This window comes from Scyliorhinus torazame, chromosome 6, assembly GCF_047496885.1.
Source record: "Scyliorhinus torazame isolate Kashiwa2021f chromosome 6, sScyTor2.1, whole genome shotgun sequence".
Lineage (NCBI taxonomy): Eukaryota > Metazoa > Chordata > Chondrichthyes > Carcharhiniformes > Scyliorhinidae > Scyliorhinus > Scyliorhinus torazame.
Window position 1 is genome coordinate 212,506,985 of NC_092712.1, and position 21,231 is coordinate 212,528,215.

Genomic DNA, 21,231 nt, shown 5'->3' on the forward strand with positions numbered 1-21,231 from the left:
CCCCTCCCCCCACACCCCCCTCCCCTCCCCTCCTCCACACCCCCCTCCCCTCCCCCACACCCCCTCCCCTCCCCCACACCCCCCTCCCCTCCCCCCACACCCCCCTCCCCTCCCCCCACACCCCCCTCCCCTCACCTCCCCCACACCCCCCTCCCCCACACACACTCCCCTCCCCCTAGACAGTCCCCTCCCCCTAGACATTCCCCTTCCCCCCAAACACTCCCCATCACCCCACACACTCCCCTCCCCCCCACACACTCCCCTCCCCCCCACACACTCCCCTCCCCCCCACACACTCCCCTCCCCACACTCCCCTCCCCCCACACACTCCCCTCCCACACACTCCCCTCCCCCTAGACACTCCCTCCCACTAGGCATTCCCCATCCCCCCACACACTCCCCTCCCCCACACACTCCCCTCCCCCCCACTCTCCCCTCCCACACATTCCCCCCCATACTCCCCTCTCCCACACACTCCCCTCACCCCACACACTCCCCTCCCCCCCCCACGTTCCCTCCCCCACACACTCCCCCTCCCCCCCCACACTCCACTCCCCCCCACACTCCACTCCCCCCACACTCCCTTCCACCCCACACACACTCCCCCACACACACACAAACTCCCCTCCCCCCACACACTCCCCTCCCCCCCCACATACTCCGCTCCCACCCCACACACTCCTCTCCCCCCCACACACTCCCCTCCCCCACACACACCCCTCCCCCACACACACCCCTCCCCTCCCCACACACTTCCCTTCCTTCACCACACTCCCCTCCCCCCCCACACACTCCCCTCCCACACACTCCCCTCCCCCCTAGACACTCCCCTCCCCCTAGACACTCCCCTCCCCTAGACACTCCCCTCCTCCTAGACACTCCCCTCCCCTAGACACTCCCCTCCCCCCAGACACTCCCCTTCCCCCCACACACTCCCCTTCCCCCACACACTCCCCTCCCCCACACACTCCCCTCCCCCACACACTCCCCTCCCCCACACACTCCCCTCCCCCCACGCTCCCCTCCCCCCACACACACCCCTCCCCCCACGCACACTCCCCTCCCCCACACACTCCCCTCCCCCACAGTCCCCTCCCCCCCACACACACCCCTCCCCCCCACACACACCCCTCCCCCCACGCACACTCCCCTCCCCCACACACTCCCCTCCCCCCACACACTCCCCTCCCCCACACACTCCTCTCCCCCACACACTCCCCTCCCTCCACACACACTCCTCTCCCCCCACACACACTCCCCTCCCCCCCACACACTCCCCTCCCCCCCACACACTCCCCTCCCCCCACACACTCCCCTCCACCCCACACACTCCCCTCCCCCCACACACACTCCCCTCCCCCACATACACTCCCCTCCCCTCACACACCCCCTCTCCCAACCCCCCCTCCCCCCTCACACTACCCTCCCCCACACACGCCCCTCCCCCCACACACTCCCCTCCCCCACACATTCCCCTCCCCCCACACATTCCCCTCCCCCCACACACTCCCGCCACACACTCCCCTCCCCACGCACTCCCCTCCCCCACACACACTCCCCTTCCCCACACTCCCCTCCACAACACACTCCCCTCCCGAAGCACTCCCCTCCCCACGCACTCCCCTCCTCACGCACTCCCCTCCCCACGCACTCCTCATCCATCCACACACACTCCCCTCCCCCACACACTCCCCTCCCCCACACCCTCCTCCCCCACACTCTCCCCTCCCCCCACACTCCCCTCCCCCCACACCCTCCCCTCCCCCCCACACACTCCCCTCCCCCCACACTCCCCTCCCCCACACACTCCCCTCCCCCACACACTCCCCTCCCCCACACACTCCACACCCCCACACACTCCACTCCCCCACACACTCCACTTCCCCACAGACTTCCCTCCTCCCACACTCCCCTCCACCACACACTCATCTGCACATACTCCCCCCTCCCCCACACACACTCCCCTCCCCCTAGACAGTCCCCTCCCCCTAGACATTCCCCTTCCCCCACACTCCCCTCTCCCCCACACTCCCCTCCCACCCACACACTCCCGTCCCCCCCACACACTCCCCTCCCCACACTCCCCTCCCCCCACACACTCCCCTCCCACACACACTCCCCATCCCCCCACACACTCCCCTCCCCCACACACTCCCCTCCCCCCACGCTCCCCTCCCCACACACTCCCCCCCACACTCCCCTCTCCCACACACTCCCCTCCCCCACACACTCCCCTCCCCCCCCACACACTCCCCACCCCCTCACACACTCCCCACCCCCCCACACACTCCCCTCCCCCCACACTCCCCTCCCCCACACTACCCTCCCCCACACTCCCCCCCACACTCCCTCCCCCCCACACTCCCCTCCCCCCACACTCCCCTCCCCCCCCACACTCCCCTCCCCCCCCCACACTCCCCTCCCCCCTGACGCTCCCCCCCACTCCCCCTACCCACTCCCCCCCCACTCCCCCCCCACACACTCCCCTCCCCCCACACACTCCCCTCCCCCCACACACTCCCCTCCCACCCACATACTCCCCTACCCCCCACACTCCCCTCCCTCCCCACATACTCCCCTCCCCCCACACTCCCCTCCCCCCACACTCCCCTCCCCCCACACTCCCCTCCCCCCACACTCCCCTCCCCCCCACACTCCCCTCCCACCCACACTCCCCTCCCCCCACACTCCCCTTCCCACACACTCCCCTCAGCCCCCCACACACTCCCCTCACCCCCCACACACTCCGCCCCCACACTCTCCCCCACACACTTCCCTCACCCCCCACACACTCCCCTCACCACCCCACACACTCCCCTCCCCCCACACACTCCCCTCCCCCCACACACTCCCCTCCCCCGAGACATTCCCCATCCCCCCACACACTGCCCATCCCCCCACACACTCCCCATCCCCCCACACACTCCCCTCCCCCACACACTCCCCTCCCCCCACGCTCCCCTCCCCACACACTCCCCCCCCCACACTCCCCTCTCCCACACACTCCCCTCTCCCACACACTCCCGTCCCCCCACACACTCCCCTCCCCCCACACACTCCCCACCCCCCCACACACTCCCCACCGCCCCCACAAACTCCCCTCCCCCCACACTCCCCTCCCCCCACACTCCCCTCCCCCACACTACCCTCCCCCCACACTCCCCCCCCACACTCCCCTCCCCCCCACACTCCCCTCCCCCCCACACTCCCCTCCCCCCCACACTCCCCTCCCCCCCACACTCCCCTCCCCCCTGACGCTCCCCCCCACTCCCCCTCCCCACTCCCCCCCACACACTCCCCTCCCCCACACACTCCCCTCCCTCCCCACATACTCCCCCCCCACACTCCCCTCTCCCCACACTCCCCTCCCCCCACACTCCCCTCCCCCCCACACTCCCCTCCCCCCCACACTCCCCTCCCCCCACACTCCCCTTCCCACACACTCCCCTCAGCCCCCCACACACTCCCCTCACCCCCCACACACTCCGCCCCCACACTCTCCCCCACACACTCCCCTCACACCCCACACACTCCCCACACACTCCCCTCCCCCCACACACTCCCCTCCCCCTACACACTCCCCCCCCCACACACACACACTCCCCTCCCCCACACACTCCCCTCCCCCCCACACATTCCCCTCCCCCACACACTCCCCTCCCCCACACACTCCCCCCCACACATTCCCCTCCCCACGCATTCCCCTCCCCCACACACACTCCCCTTCCCCACACTCCCCTCCCCAACACACTCCCCTCCCCAAGCACTCCCCTCCCCACGCACTCCCCTCCTCACGCACTCCCCTCCTCACGCACTCCCCTCCCCACGCACTCCTCTCCCCATGAACTCCCCACCCCACACACACTCCCCTCCCCCACACACTCCCCTCCCCCACACTCTCCCCCTCCCCCCACACACTCCCCTCCCACCCACACACTCCCCTCCCCCCACACACTCCCCTCCCCACACACTCCCCTCCCCCCACACACTCCCCTCCCCCACACACTCCCCTCCCCCACACACTCCACACCCCCACACACTCCACTCCCCCACACACTCCACTTCCCCACACACTCCCCTCCGCCCACACTCCCCACCCCCACACACTCATCTGCACACACTCCCCTCTGCATGCACTCCCCCACACACTCCCCTCCCCCCACACACTCTCCTCCCCAACAAACTCCCCCCCCCACAGTCCCCTCCCCCCACACACTCTCCTTCCCCCAAGCTCCCCTCCCCACATACACCCCTCCCCCACACTCCCCTCCCCCCACACTCCCCTCCCCCCCACACTCCCCCCCGCACTCCCCTCCCCCCGCACTCCCCTCCCCCCGCACTCCCCTCCCCCCACACACACCCCTCCCCCCACACACATCCCTCCCCCCACACGCTCCCCTCCCCCCCACACTCCCCTCCCCCCCACACTCCTCTCCCCCCACACTCCCCTCCCCCCACACACACTCCTCCCCACACACACCCATCCCCCCACATAAACTCCCCTCCCCCCCACACACACTCCCCTCCCCCCACACACTCCCCTCCCCCCACACACACTCCCCTCCCCCCACCCCCCCTCCCCCACACACACTCCCCTCCCCCCCACATACACTCCCCTCCCCCCCCCCACACCCCTCCCCCCACACACTACCCTCCCCCACACACTTCCCCCCCCACACATTCCCCTCCCCCACACACACTCCCCTTCCCCACATCCCATCCCCAACACACTCCCCTCCCCAAGCACTCCCTCCCCACGCACTCCCCTCCTCACCCACTCCCCCTCCCCACGCACTCCCCTCCCCATGCACTCCCCACCCCACACACACTCCCCTCCCCCACACACTCCCCTCCCCCACACACTCCCCTCCCCACACACTCCCCTCCCCCCACACACTCCCTTCCCCCACACACTCCACTCCCCCACACACTCCCCTCCCCCCACCCCCCTCCCCCACACACACTCCCCTCCCCCCCACATACACTCCCCCCCCCCCACACCCCTCCCCCCACACACTACCCTCCCCCACACACTTCCCCCCCCCCACACATTCCCCTCCCCCACACACACTCCCCTTCCCCACACTCCCATCCCCAACACACTCCCCTCCCCAAGCACTCCCCTCCCCACGCACTCCCCTCCTCACGCACTCCCCTCCCCATGCACTCCCCACCCCACACACACTCCCCTCCCCCACACACTCCCCTCACCCACACACTCCCCTCCCCCACACACTCCCCTCCCCCCACACACTCCCTTCCCCCACACACTCCACTCCCCCACACACTCACCTCCCCCCCCACACTCCCCTCCCCACACACTCATCTGCACACACTCCCCTCCGCATGCACTCCCCCACACACTCTCCTCCCCCACACACTCTCCTCCCCCACACTCCCCCCACACACTCTCCTCCCCACCCCACGCTCCCCTCCCCACATACTCCCCTCCCCTCACACTCCCCTCCCCTCACACTCCCCTCCCCCCCGCACCCCCCTCCCCCACACACACCCCACCCCCACACGCTCCCCTCCCCCCCACACTCCCCTCCCCCCACACTCCCCTCCCCCCACACTCCCCTCCCCCCACACTCCCCTCCCCCCACACTCCCCTCCCCCCACACACACACCCCCCCCCACACACCCCTCCCCACACACACTTCCCTCCCCCCCACACAAATTAGCCTCCCCCCACACACTCCCCTCCCCCCGCACGCACTCCCCTCCCCCCACACCCCCCTCCCCCACACACACCCCCCTCCCCCTAGACAGTCCCCTCCCCCTAGACATTCCCCTTCCCCCCACACACTCCCCATCCCCCCACACACTCCCCTCCCCCACACACTCCCCTCCCCCCCACGCTCCCCTCCCCACACACTCCCCCCACACTCCCCTCTCCCCCACACTCCCCTCCCCCCACACACACCCCTCCCCCACACACACACCCCTCCCCCCACGCACACTCCCCTCCCCCACACACTCCCCTCCCCCCACACACTCCCCTCCCCCCACACACTCCCCTCCCCCCACACACTCCCCTCCGCCCACACTCCCCACCCCCACACACTCATCTGCACACACTCCCCTCTGCATGCACTCCCCCACACAGTCCCCTCCCCCCCACACTCCCCTCCCCCCCACACTCCCCTCCCCCCACACTCCCCTCCCCCCGCACTCCCCTCCCCCACACACACCCCTCCCCCACACACATCCCTCCCCCCACACGCTCCCCTCCCCCCACACTCCCCTCCCCCCACACACACTCCTCCCCACACACACCCCTCCCCCCACATACACGTCCCTCCCCCCCACACACACTCCCCTCCCCCCACACACTCCCCTCCCCCCACACACACTCCCCTCCCCCCACATACACTCCCCTCCCCCCCACACCCCTCCCCCCACACACTACCCTCCCCCACACACTTCCCCCCCACACATTCCCTTCCCCCAACACACTCCCCTCCCCAAGCACTCCCCTCCCCACGCACTCCCCTCCTCACGCACTCCCCTCCCCACGCACTCCCCTCCCCATGCACTCCCCACCCCACACACACTCCCCTCCCCCACACACACCCCTCCCCCCACATACACGTCCCTCCCCCCCCACACACACTCCCCTCCCCCCACACACTCCCCTCCCCCCACACACACTCCCCTCCCCCCACACACACTCCCCTCCCCCCACCCCCCCTCCCCCACACACACTCCCCACCCCCCCCACAAACTCCCCTCCCCCCACACTCCCCTCCCCCCACACTCCCCTCCCCCAGACGACCCTCCCCACACACTCCCCCCCCACACTCCCCTCCCCCCCACACTCCCCTCCCCCCCACACTCCCCTCCCCCCCACACTCCCCTCCCCCCCACACTCCCCTCCCCCCCCACACTCCCCTCCCCCCTGACGCTCCCCCACTCCCCCTCCCCACTCCCCCCCCACACACTCCCCTCCCCCCACACACTCCCCTCCCCCACACACTCCCCTCCCTCCCCACATACTCCCCTCCCCCATCACTCCCCTCTCCCCAAACTCCCCTCCCCCCACACTCCCCTCCCCCCACACTCCCCTCCCCCCACACTCCCCTCCCCCCCACACTCCCCTCCCCCCACACTCCCCTTCCCACACACTCCCCTTCCCACACACTCCCCTCAGCCCCCCACACACTCCCCTCACCCCCCACACACTCCGCCCCCACACTCTCCCCCACACACTCCCCTCACCCCCCACACACTCCCCACACACTCCCCTCCCCCCACACACTCCCCTCCCCCTACACACACCCCCCCACACACACACACACTCCCCTCCCCCACACACTCCCCTCCCCCCCACACATTCCCCTCCCCCCACACACTCCCCTCCCCCACACACTCCCCTCCCCAAGCACTCCCCTCCCCACGCACTCCCCTCCTCACGCACTCCCCTCCTCACGCACTCCCCTCCCCACGCACTCCTCTCCCCATGAACTCCCCACCCCACACACACTCCCCTCCCCCACACACTCCCCTCCCCCACACTCTCCCCCTCCCCCACACACTCCCCTCCCACCCACACACTCCCCTCCCCCCACACACTCCCCTCCCCACACACTCCCCTCCCCCCACACACTCCCCTCCCCCACACACTCCCCTCCCCCACACACTCCACACCCCCACACACTCCACTCCCCCACACACTCCACTTCCCCACACACTCCCCTCCGCCCACACTCCCCACCCCCACACACTCATCTGCACACACTCCCCTCTGCATGCACTCCCCCACACACTCCCCTCCCCCCACACACTCTCCTCCCCAACACACTCCCCCCACACAGACCCCTCCCCCCACACACTCTCCTTCCCCCCAAGCTCCCCTCCCCACATACACCCCTCCCCCACACTCCCCTCCCCCCCACACTCCCCTCCCCCCCCACACTCCCCCCCCGCACTCCCCTCCCCCCGCACTCCCCTCCCCCCACACACACCCCTCCCCCCACACACATCCCTCCCCCCACACGCTCCCCTCCCCCCCCACACTCCCCTCCCCCCACACTCCCCTCCCCCCACACACACTCCTCCCCACACACACCCCTCCCCCCACATACACTCCCCTCCCCCCCACACACACTCCCCTCCCCCCACACACTCCCCTCCCCCCACACACACTCCCCTCCCCCCACCCCCCCCTCCCCCACACACACTCCCCTCCCCCCCACATACACTCCCCTCCCCCCCCACACCCCTCCCCCCACACACTACCCTCCCCCACACACTTCCCCCCCCACACATTCCCCTCCCCCACACACACTCCCCTTCCCCACATCCCATCCCCAACACACTCCCCTCCCCAAGCACTCCCCTCCCCACGCACTCCCCTCCTCACCCACTCCCCTCCCCACGCACTCCCCTCCCCATGCACTCCCCACCCCACACACACTCCCCTCCCCCACACACTCCCCTCCCCCACACACTCCCCTCCCCACACACTCCCCTCCCCCCACACACTCCCTTCCCCCACACACTCCACTCCCCCACACACTCCCCTCCCCCACCCCCCCTCCCCCACACACACTCCCCTCCCCCCCACATACACTCCCCTCCCCCCCCACACCCCTCCCCCACACACTACCCTCCCCCACACACTTCCCCCCCCACACACATTCCCCTCCCCCACACACTCCCCTTCCCCACACTCCCATCCCCAACACACTCCCCTCCCCACGCACTCCCCTCCCCACGCACTCCCCTCCTCACGCACTCCCCTCCCCATGCACTCCCCACCCCACACACACTCCCCTCCCCCACACACTCCCCTCCCCCACACACTCCCCTCCCCCACACACTCCCCTCCCCCCACACACTCCCTTCCCCCACACACTCCACTCCCCCACACACTCACCTCCCCCCCACACTCCCCTCCCCACACACTCATCTGCACACACTCCCCTCCGCATGCACTCCCCCACACACTCTCCTCCCCCACACACTCTCCTCCCCCACACTCCCCCCACACAGTCCCCTCCCCCCACACACTCTCCTCCCCCCCCACGCTCCCCTCCCCACATACTCCCCTCCCCTCACACTCCCCTCCCCTCACACTCCCCTCCCCCCCGCACCCCCCTCCCCCACACACACCCCACCCCCCACACGCTCCCCTCCCCCCCACACTCCCCTCCCCCCACACTCCCCTCCCCCCACACTCCCCTCCCCCCACACTCCCCTCCCCCCACACTCCCCTCCCCCACACACACCCCTCCCCCCACACACCCCTCCCCACACACACTTCCCTCCCCCCACACAAATTAGCCTCCCCCACACACTCCCCTCCCCCCGCACACACTCCCCTCCCCCCACACCCCCCTCCCCCACACACACTCCCCTCCCCCTAGACAGTCCCCTCCCCCTAGACATTCCCCTTCCCCCCACACACTCCCCATCCCCCCACACACTCCCCTCCCCCACACACTCCCCTCCCCCCCACGCTCCCCTCCCCACACACTCCCCCCACACTCCCCTCTCCCCCACACTCCCCTCCCCCCACACACACCCCTCCCCCACACACACACCCCTCCCCCCACGCACACTCCCCTCCCCCACACACTCCCCTCCCCCCACACACTCCCCTCCCCCCACACACTCCCCTCCCCCACACACTCCCCTCCGCCCACACTCCCCACCCCCACACACTCATCTGCACACACTCCCCTCTGCATGCACTCCCCCACACACTCCCCTCCCCCCACACACTCTCCTCCCCAACACACTCCCCCCACACAGTCCCCTCCCCCCACACACTCTCCTTCCCCCCAAGCTCCCCTCCCCACATACACCCCTCCCCCACACTCCCCTCCCCCCCACACTCCCCTCCCCCCCCACACTCCCGTCCCCCCACACTCCCCTCCCCCCCGCACTCCCCTCCCCCACACACACCCCTCCCCCCACACACATCCCTCCCCCCACACGCTCCCCTCCCCCCCACACACACTCCTCCCCCACACACACCCCTCCCCCCACATACACGTCCCTCCCCCCCACACACACTCCCCTCCCCCCACCCCCCTTCCCCCACACACACTCCCCTCCCCCCACATACACTCCCCTCCCACCCACACCCCTCCCCCCACACACTACCCTCCCCCACACATTTCCCCCCCCACACATTCCCTTCCCCCAACACACTCCCCTCCCCAAGCACTCCCCTCGCCACGCACTCCCCTCCTCACGCACTCCCCTCCCCACGCACTCCCCTCCCCATGCACTCCCCACCCCACACACACTCCCCTCCCCCCCACACTCCCCTCCCCCACACACTCCCCTCCCCCACACACTCCCCTCCCCCCACACACTCCCCTCCCCCCACACACTCCCCTCCCCCCACACACTCCCTTCCCCCACACACTCCACTCCCCCACACACTCACCTCCCCCCCACACTCCCCTCCCCACACACTCATCTGCACACACTCCCCTCCGCATGCACTCCCCCACACACTCTCCTCCCCCCCCACGCTCCCCTCCCCACATACTCCCCTCCCCTCACACTCCCCTCCCCTCACACTCCCCTCCCCCCCGCACCCCCACACACACCCCACACGCTCCCCTCCCCCCCACACTTCCCTCCCCCCCCACACAAATTCCCCTCCCCCCACACACTCCCCTCCCCCCGCACCCACTCGCCTCCCCCCACACCCCCCTCCCCCACACACACTCCCCTCCCCCTAGACAGTCCCCTTCCCCCCACACACTCCCCATCCCCCCACACGCTCCCCTCCCCCACACACTCCCCTCCCCCCCACGCTCCCCTCCCCACACACTCCCCCCACACTCCCCTCTCCCCCACACTCCCCTCCCCCCACACACACCCCTCCCCCACACACACACCCCTCCCCCCACGCACACTCCCCTCCCCCACACACTCCCCTCCCCCACACACTCCCCTCCCCCCACACACTCCCCTCCCCCCACACACTCCCCTCCCCCACACACTCCCCTCCCTCCACACACACTCCCCTCCCCCCACACACACTCCCCTCCCCCCCACACACTCCCCTCCCCCCCCACACACTCCCCTCCACCCCACACACACTCCCCTCCCCTACACACACTCCCCTCCCCCCACACACACTCCCCTCCCCCACATACACTCCCCTCCCCCACACACCCCCCACCCCCCACACACTCCCCTCCCCCCACACACTCCCCTCCCCCCACACATTCCCCTCCCCCCACACACTCCTCCCCACACACTCCCCTCCCCACGCACTCACCTCCCCCACACACACTCCCCTTCCCCACACTCCCCTCCCCAACACACTCCCCTCCCCAAGCACTCCCCTCCCCACGCACTCCCCTCCTCACGCACTCCCCTCCCCACGCACTCCTCTCCCCATGAACTCCCCACCCCACACACACTCCCCTCCCCCACACACTCCCCTCCCGCACACTCTCCCCCTCCCCCCACACACTCCCCTCCCCCCCACACACTCCCCTCCCCCCACACACTCCCCTCCCCCCACACACTCCCCTCCCCACACACTCCCCTCCCCCCACACACTCCCCTCCCCCCACACACTCCCCTCCCCCCACACACTCCACTCCCTCACACACTCCACTCCCCACACACTCCACTTCCCCACACACTCCCCTCCCCCACACACTCATCTGCACACACTCCCCTCTGCATGCACTCCCCCACACACTCCCCTCCCCCCACACACTCTCCTCCCCAACACACTCCCCCCACACAGTCCCCTCCCCCCACACACACTCCTCCTCCCCACGCTCCCCTCCCCACATACACCCCTCCCCCACACTCCCCCCCCACACTCCCCTCCCCCCCACACTCCCCTCCCCCCCGCACTCCCCTCCCCCCACACACACCCCTCCCCCCACACGCCCCTCCCCCCACACCCCTCCCCCACACGCTCCCCTCCCCCCACACTCCCATCCCCTCACACTCCCCTCCCCACACACTCCCCTCCCCCACCCCCCCTCCCCCACACACACTCCCCTCCCCCCCACATACACTCCCCTCCCCCCCCACACCCCTCCCCCACACACTACCCTCCCCCACACACTTCCCCCCCCACACACATTCCCCTCCCCCACACACTCCCCTTCCCCACACTCCCATCCCCAACACACTCCCCTCCCCACGCACTCCCCTCCCCACGCACTCCCCTCCTCACGCACTCCCCTCCCCATGCACTCCCCACCCCACACACACTCCCCTCCCCCACACACTCCCCTCCCCCACACACTCCCCTCCCCCACACACTCCCCTCCCCCCACACACTCCCTTCCCCCACACACTCCACTCCCCCACACACTCACCTCCCCCCACACTCCCCTCCCCACACACTCATCTGCACACACTCCCCTCCGCATGCACTCCCCCACACACTCTCCTCCCCCACACACTCTCCTCCCCCACACTCCCCCCACACAGTCCCCTCCCCCCACACACTCTCCTCCCCCCCCACGCTCCCCTCCCCACATACTCCCCTCCCCTCACACTCCCCTCCCCTCACACTCCCCTCCCCCCCGCACCCCCCTCCCCCACACACACCCCACCCCCCACACGCTCCCCTCCCCCCCACACTCCCCTCCCCCCACACTCCCCTCCCCCCACACTCCCCTCCCCCCACACTCCCCTCCCCCCACACTCCCCTCCCCCCACACTCCCCTCCCCCACACACACCCCTCCCCCCACACACCCCTCCCCACACACACTTCCCTCCCCCCCACACAAATTAGCCTCCCCCACACACTCCCCTCCCCCCGCACACACTCCCCTCCCCCCACACCCCCCTCCCCCACACACACTCCCCTCCCCCTAGACAGTCCCCTCCCCCTAGACATTCCCCTTCCCCCCACACACTCCCCATCCCCCCACACACTCCCCTCCCCCACACACTCCCCTCCCCCCCACGCTCCCCTCCCCACACACTCCCCCCACACTCCCCTCTCCCCCACACTCCCCTCCCCCCACACACACCCCTCCCCCACACACACACCCCTCCCCCCACGCACACTCCCCTCCCCCACACACTCCCCTCCCCCCACACACTCCCCTCCCCCCACACACTCCCCTCCCCCACACACTCCCCTCCGCCCACACTCCCCACCCCCACACACTCATCTGCACACACTCCCCTCTGCATGCACTCCCCCACACACTCCCCTCCCCCCACACACTCTCCTCCCCAACACACTCCCCCCACACAGTCCCCTCCCCCCACACACTCTCCTTCCCCCCAAGCTCCCCTCCCCACATACACCCCTCCCCCACACTCCCCTCCCCCCCACACTCCCCTCCCCCCCACACTCCCCTCCCCCCACACTCCCCTCCCCCCCGCACTCCCCTCCCCCACACACACCCCTCCCCCCACACACATCCCTCCCCCCACACGCTCCCCTCCCACCCACACACACTCCTCCCCCACACACACCCCTCCCCCCACATACACGTCCCTCCCCCCCACACACACTCCCCTCCCCCCACCCCCCCTCCCCCACACACACTCCCCTCCCCCCACATACACTCCCCTCCCACCCACACCCCTCCCCCCACACACTACCCTCCCCCACACATTTCCCCCCCCACACATTCCCTTCCCCCAACACACTCCCCTCCCCAAGCACTCCCCTCGCCACGCACTCCCCTCCTCACGCACTCCCCTCCCCACGCACTCCCCTCCCCATGCACTCCCCACCCCACACACACTCCCCTCCCCCCCACACTCCCCTCCCCCACACACTCCCCTCCCCCACACACTCCCCTCCCCCCACACACTCCCCTCCCCCCACACACTCCCTTCCCCCACACACTCCACTCCCCCACACACTCACCTCCCCCCCACACTCCCCTCCCCACACACTCATCTGCACACACTCCCCTCCGCATGCACTCCCCCACACACTCTCCTCCCCCCCCACGCTCCCCTCCCCACATACTCCCCTCCCCTCACACTCCCCTCCCCTCACACTCCCCTCCCCCCGCACCCCCACACACACCCCACACCCCACACGCTCCCCTCCCCCCCACACTTCCCTCCCCCCCCACACAAATTCCCCTCCCCCCACACACTCCCCTCCCCCCGCACCCACTCGCCTCCCCCCACACCCCCCTCCCCCACACACACTCCCCTCCCCCTAGACAGTCCCCTTCCCCCCACACACTCCCCATCCCCCCACACGCTCCCCTCCCCCACACACTCCCCTCCCCCCCACGCTCCCCTCCCCACACACTCCCCCCACACTCCCCTCTCCCCCACACTCCCCTCCCCCCACACACACCCCTCCCCCACACACACACCCCTCCCCCCACGCACACTCCCCTCCCCCACACACTCCCCTCCCCCACACACTCCCCTCCCCCCACACACTCCCCTCCCCCCACACACTCCCCTCCCCCACACACTCCCCTCCCTCCACACACACTCCCCTCCCCCCACACACACTCCCCTCCCCCCCCACACACTCCCCTCCCCCCCCACACACTCCCCTCCACCCCACACACACTCCCCTCCCCTACACACACTCCCCTCCCCCCACACACACTCCCCTCCCCCACATACACTCCCCTCCCCCACACACCCCCCACCCCCCACACACTCCCCTCCCCCCACACACTCCCCTCCCCCCACACATTCCCCTCCCCCCACACACTCCTCCCCACACACTCCCCTCCCCACGCACTCACCTCCCCCACACACACTCCCCTTCCCCACACTCCCCTCCCCAACACACTCCCCTCCCCAAGCACTCCCCTCCCCACGCACTCCCCTCCTCACGCACTCCCCTCCCCACGCACTCCTCTCCCCATGAACTCCCCACCCCACACACACTCCCCTCCCCCACACACTCCCCTCCCGCACACTCTCCCCCTCCCCCCACACACTCCCCTCCCCCCCACACACTCCCCTCCCCCCACACACTCCCCTCCCCCCACACACTCCCCTCCCCACACACTCCCCTCCCCCCACACACTCCCCTCCCCCCACACACTCCCCTCCCCCCACACACTCCACTCCCTCACACACTCCACTCCCCACACACTCCACTTCCCCACACACTCCCCTCCCCCACACACTCATCTGCACACACTCCCCTCTGCATGCACTCCCCCACACACTCCCCTCCCCCACACACTCTCCTCCCCAACACACTCCCCCCACACAGTCCCCTCCCCCCACACACACTCCTCCTCCCCACGCTCCCCTCCCCACATACACCCCTCCCCCACACTCCCCCCCCACACTCCCCTCCCCCCACACTCCCCTCCCCCCCGCACTCCCCTCCCCCCACACACACCCCTCCCCCCACACGCCCCTCCCCTCACACCCCTCCCCCACACGCTCCCCTCCCCCCACACTCCCATCCCCCCACACTCCCCTCCCCCCACACACACTCCTCCCCCACACAAACCCCTCCCCCCACACGCTCCCCTCCCACCACACTCCCCTCCCCCCACACTCCCCCCCACACACACTCCTCCCCCACACAAACCCCTCCCCCACATACACTTCCCTCCCCCCACACACTCTCCCCTCCCCCCACACACTCCCCTCCCCCCACACACACTCCCCTCCCCCACACCCCCCCTCCCCCACACACTCTCCCCTCCCCCCCACATACACTCCCCTCCCCCCACACACCCCTCCCCCCACACACTACCCTCCCCCACACACTCCCCTCCCCCCACACATTCCCCTCCCCCACACACACTCCCCTTCCCCACACTCCCATCCCCAACACACTCCCCTCCCCAAGCACTCCCCTCCTCACGCACTCCCCTCCCCACGCACTCCCCTCCCCATGCACTCCCCACCCCACACACACTCCCCTCCCCCACACACTCCCCTCCCCCACACACTCCCCTCCCCCACACACTCCCCTCCCCCACACACTCCCCTCCCCCCACACACTCCCCTCCCCCACACACTCCACTCCCCCACACACTCACCTCCCCCACACTCACCTCCCCCACACTCCCCTCCCCACACACTCATCTGCACACACTCCCCTCCGCATGCACTCCCCCACACACTCTCCTCCCCCACACACTCTCCTCCCCCACACACTCCCCTCCCCCACACACCTCCCCTCCCCCACACACTCCCCTTACCCCACACACTCCCCTTACCCCACACACTCCCCTTACCCCACACTCTCCCTTCCCCACGCACTCCCCTCCCCACACATTACCCTCCCCATGCACTCCCCTCCCCCCACACACCCCTCACCCCAATATTCCCCTCCCCACCCACACACTCCCCTTCCCCCACACGCTCCCCTTCCCCCACACACACCCCTTCCCCCACACACTCCCCTTCCCCCACACACTCCCCTCCCCCACACACTCCCCTCCCCACACACTCCCCTCCCCACACACTCCCCTCCCCACGCACTCCCCTCCCCACGCACTCCCCTCCCCACACACACGCCTCTCCCCACATAAACTCCCCTCCCCACCCAGCCCCCCCCCCACACACTCCCCTCCACACACTCCCTCCCCCACACATTCCCCTCCCCCACACTCTCCTACCCACACGCACTCCCCTCCTCCACACACTCCCCTCCCCACACACTCCCTCCCCCACACACTCCCCTCCCCACTTACTCCCCTCCCCACACGCACTCCCCTCCCCACACGCACTCCCCTCCCCCACACACTCCCCTCCCCCACACACTCCCCTCCCCCACACACTCCCCTCCCCCACACACTCCCCTCCCCCACAAACTCCCCTTCCTACACTCTGTCCTCCCCACACACACCCCTCTCCACGCACTCCCCTCTCCACGCACTCCCCTCCCACGCACTCCCCTCCCACGCACTCCCCTCCCACACACTTCCCTCCCCACACACTCCCCTCCCCACACACTCCCCTCCCCACACAATCCCCTCCAAAACACTCCCCTCCCCACACACTCCCCTCCCCACACACTCCCCTCCCCACACACTCCCCTGCCCACACACTCCCCTCCCCCATGCTCTCCTCTCCCCACACACTCCCCTCCCCACACACTTCCCTCCCCCACACACTCCCCTCCCCCACACTCCCCTCCCCCCACACCTCTCATCCTAGCCAAGAAGATGGATCAGAGTGGGTGGTCCCGAAGTTCACAGAGGGCACTTTAATAAAGATGCTCGTGGGGCACAATGCGGTGCACACCACACACATACTCCAGTACAGCAGGTTGAGGTAGTAACTCCTGAGGGGGCCGACTGTTGGGGGGCAGGCTGACCCCAGGGACTAGCTGCCATCCAGCCAGGTTTCGGGCTTTTGGTAAGGACAGTCCCATCAATCATGCAGATGCAGTCACAGAGCGATGGACTACATGAGGAGTTGTCGGTGCAGGAGGTGCCACCCAGCCCAACACTGCCTGTGCGGCGTCCACAGTGGAGACCTTGGGGGCGAAGGTTTCGACCATGGATCAACATGTCTAAGCCTTGGGGCAATCTGTGCAGTCACTGGCTGAGGCCCGGGATAGGGCTGTCCTCTCGCAGTGATGTGCCAGGGCCACCTGGACTTTATAGCGGCGCTCCTGCGCATGGCCTAGTCACAGCAGGCCATCTTATCCATCTTTCCTTACCCTTTCTCCACATTGCTTCCGCCCTTCCCTCCCCCACATCTACATCTCTCACAGTTTACCTCTGATGTTAGTTTTTCCCATGTTCGGCCTTTCACACCTCTTGTTCTCTCTGGGGTCTGCCATCAGCACTCTTTCCCCATGGTCTCTGAGGCTATTAGCACCCCGTTTCCCTGGGTTTCTGTGGCTATATCCCGTCTTTCATTCTCACTCCACAGTATAAATATTTCCCACTTTCTCTGTCTTTTAGCTTTGACAAAGGGTCATCTGGACTCGGAACGTTAACTCTTTTCTCTCCCTGCAGATGCTGCCAGACTTGCTGAGATTTTCCAGCATTTTCTCTTTGGTTTCAGATTCCAGCATCCGCAGTAATTTGCTTTTTTACACAGCAGGCCATGGCTGGGTGCATTGGTGGCATTGGCCAGACGCTGGCCGACGTGGCTCAGACCCAGAGGGAGATGGCACAGTCACCGGCTGATGTGACACAGACCCAGAAGGCGGTGGCGCAGTCATAGCGGGAGTGATGCAGCCCCATGCAGAAATGGCCCACTCCCTCTGCTCCATGGCTGCGAGCATGCAGACACTGGTCGAGGTGGCAGCGGGACTCCAGGACTGGCAGCGCCAGGTGGCGGGGAGCCTCCGGGGTTAGTTCCACGCTTACCCGTCCCATGGAGTAGCCCGGGGGAGGAGGAGGCGAGGGTTCCGTGCCAGTGACTCCTGCAGGGGAGGTGCTGGAACACTGCAGCACCTGGGACTCCCCCCTGACACATGGCAGCACCGTGCCACCTGGGACATACGAGCAGCAACCGAGCTCATCCTGACCCATTGCCCCGGAAGACTGCTGCTAAAGGGGACCCAGGTCACAGGGTGGGAATCACAGCAGGCCACATCCACTCCTCTGGGGAACCACCTAGACATAGCATTAGGGCCCATAAGGCCAGAAGAGTAAACGCCAGTTAAGTTGCCATGGGTGCAGGGCACAGTTTAGCGATAGGGGCTAGGGCAAAAATCTTGATATATGTTTTCACATTAAACACCCACGCAGAATGTTACAATCTGCCTTGGTCCACTGTCAGAAAGGTGTGAGGGGTGGGCTGGCCGCAGAGGGGACACGGGGGGAAATGGCAGACCTTGTGGGTGGGCTTGGCTCAGTGACTGCAGTTCAGCTAGTGCTCACCGCTCCGATGTCCACCCCTCCAACCCTCTCCCACCATCACCACCTCTGCTACCCAGAGATCCGATGGCAGCGTGTGATGGAAAGCCCAGCTCGCATGCAGGGATCACCCAGGTGGACAGTGAAAAGTGCTACCAAGGGCAGGAATCAGGCATTGTCAAACGATGCGGAGCAACAGAGGTCAGTACAGAGCGGGTTGTCATCATCCTCCATCCCCTGGATCATCCCCATTGTTACTGCCAACCCAGAAACCCGCTCCCGTAATGCAGCAGGTATGTATCACGGGGGGGGAGGGGGGTGGGGGGTGGCCACGGAGGGGGGTGGGAGGATGTGGGGCTGGGATGTGGTGTCCGTGACCCTGGCCAGTCCCCCCTTCGCCAGTGAGCCTGGAGGCGATCAGAGCATCCTGAGCTCATTGGCACTGGTGCACACGTCATATGCCCTCCCGTGCCTGCCTGGGCCCCATGTTCTGTCCATCCTCACCCTATCCCGCATCCTCCTCATCGGACAAGGCCTGACATTCATCCTCCTCTCCAGCACTTCGTCCCTCTGCTACATGATGTTGTGGAGGAAGCAGCAGTCACCACATTGCAGGCGACTCTCCCAGCACTGTACTGGAGGGCCCCTCCGGAGTGGTCCAGGCACCTGAACTGCACCTTCAGGATGCTGAAGCACCACTCGATCACGTTCCGGACACTGCATGTGCGTGGTTGTAGCGGGTCTCAGCATCAGTCTGTGGCCTCCGAATAGGCATCATCTGCCAAGACCGCAGCAGATAACCCCTGGTGCCCAAGAGCTGACCCCAAACTGGGGGTGCGCCTCTTAGAGGCCAGGAACCATCGATTGTGCCAGGATGAAGGCACTGTGCACATTGCCCGGGTATCGGGTACAGATGTGCATGATGTGCATCTGATGGTCACACATCAGCTTAACATTCATTGAGTGCAACCCCTTTCGGTTTGTGTAGAGCAGCCTTTCATCTACATGCAACCCATCGATTATCCCCTGGACATCTCGGCTATGGTGATGAAGTGAAATGGACGTATTGTGCCGACTGGGCATATACGGCATCCGTGATGGCGTGGATGCACCTGTGCACTCAATACTGTGAGATTCCGGGCAGATCCATATGGTGCCTGGAAGGACTAAGTTGCGTAGAAGTTCAGGGTGACCGTCACCTTGACGGCCGCTGGGAGCGGGTGTCCTCCACATTCCCCTGCGTTTCCAGGTGCATGTCTCATGACCTGCCAGATATCATGTCGCACTGAACCCCACTCAGCCTGACTCTTCAACGGCATGCCTGGTCCGGCAGGTCCTCGAATCACAGGAGCTTCCGCTACATGCGAGGCCTCGTGTGGTGCCTCCTTTGCACCTCTGCCTCCTCCGCCTGTTGGGCACCCGGCTCTCCATCCTCAGCGGCTGCCTCCAGTTCCTCTGGGGCAGGCTCCACTACTGCAGCTTCATCCTCCTCCTCGAGCAGCTCCAGCTCGTACAGCCACAGTGCATCCCCTAGGGATGCGGTGACCAGGAGGAAGGCCATCATTGCTGGTTGGATTCAATATCCATTGTCTGAAGATGGTGAAAGGCCGACATGTTAGCATGGTGCATCCCCCATGCCCAACCAGGTCCAATTGGCTACACAGTGGCCCCGGTTGGCACCGCAGACTCTGTCCCCCTCCCCGTACCCCTGGCACCGTCGGCGCCCATCCCTCATGCCAGCAGAACTGTCAGCTGGCACTGCCCATGGCAGCGGTACGCTCTGCGGCCCCCACCCAGCGCCCTCTGTAGGGGCTACTGTGGGCATTGTCATTTGGCAGGCCGTGTGATGCTCTGCTGGCAGGTGGCATCTACTTGGGGGTGTTGGTATGGCAGCGGGTGGGGGGGTGGTGGAATAGGGGCACCCATACGGCCATTTCATTCTGCCGAACCAGGGGCCACGGTGGGTGGTAAGTGGGGTGAACAGCAAAATGGTTGCCTTGCAGGCTGCTGCAATGGTGGGCTGTGCCTGGACACCCCGGTCCCATGGGGGTCACCTCCCATGCCCGCGACCTATTCCCTCGTCACCCCCTCGGGCCTTGGCAGAGGTCTCCCCACCCCCAGTCAGGCTCGCTAATTATATGGAAATGGCGTCTACTGTACATGCAGAGTGGAGCACATTGACGCCACTGTCGAAGTGCCGGAGAATTGTGATTTTGCGTGAAACCGGCGCCTGCCACGATTACGGCATCAAAACTGATTTTCTGTCCAACCGTATTTCCCAATTCTGCCGTCAGTCAACAGAGAATCCCGCCCAAAGACTTTGGTCTGGCACTCTTTCTCCACAAGCTCTGTATTACAATTCTGCAGCTCGTGTTTCTCTTCCAACCACTCGATGTGCCCGTCTTCAACCAGTTCTTCAGCTTCCTGCTTGGTCTTTTGTATTTCATATTTCCTCTTTCAAACAGCATTTCTCACAGTTTGTTATTGCTCTCCAGTAAAACA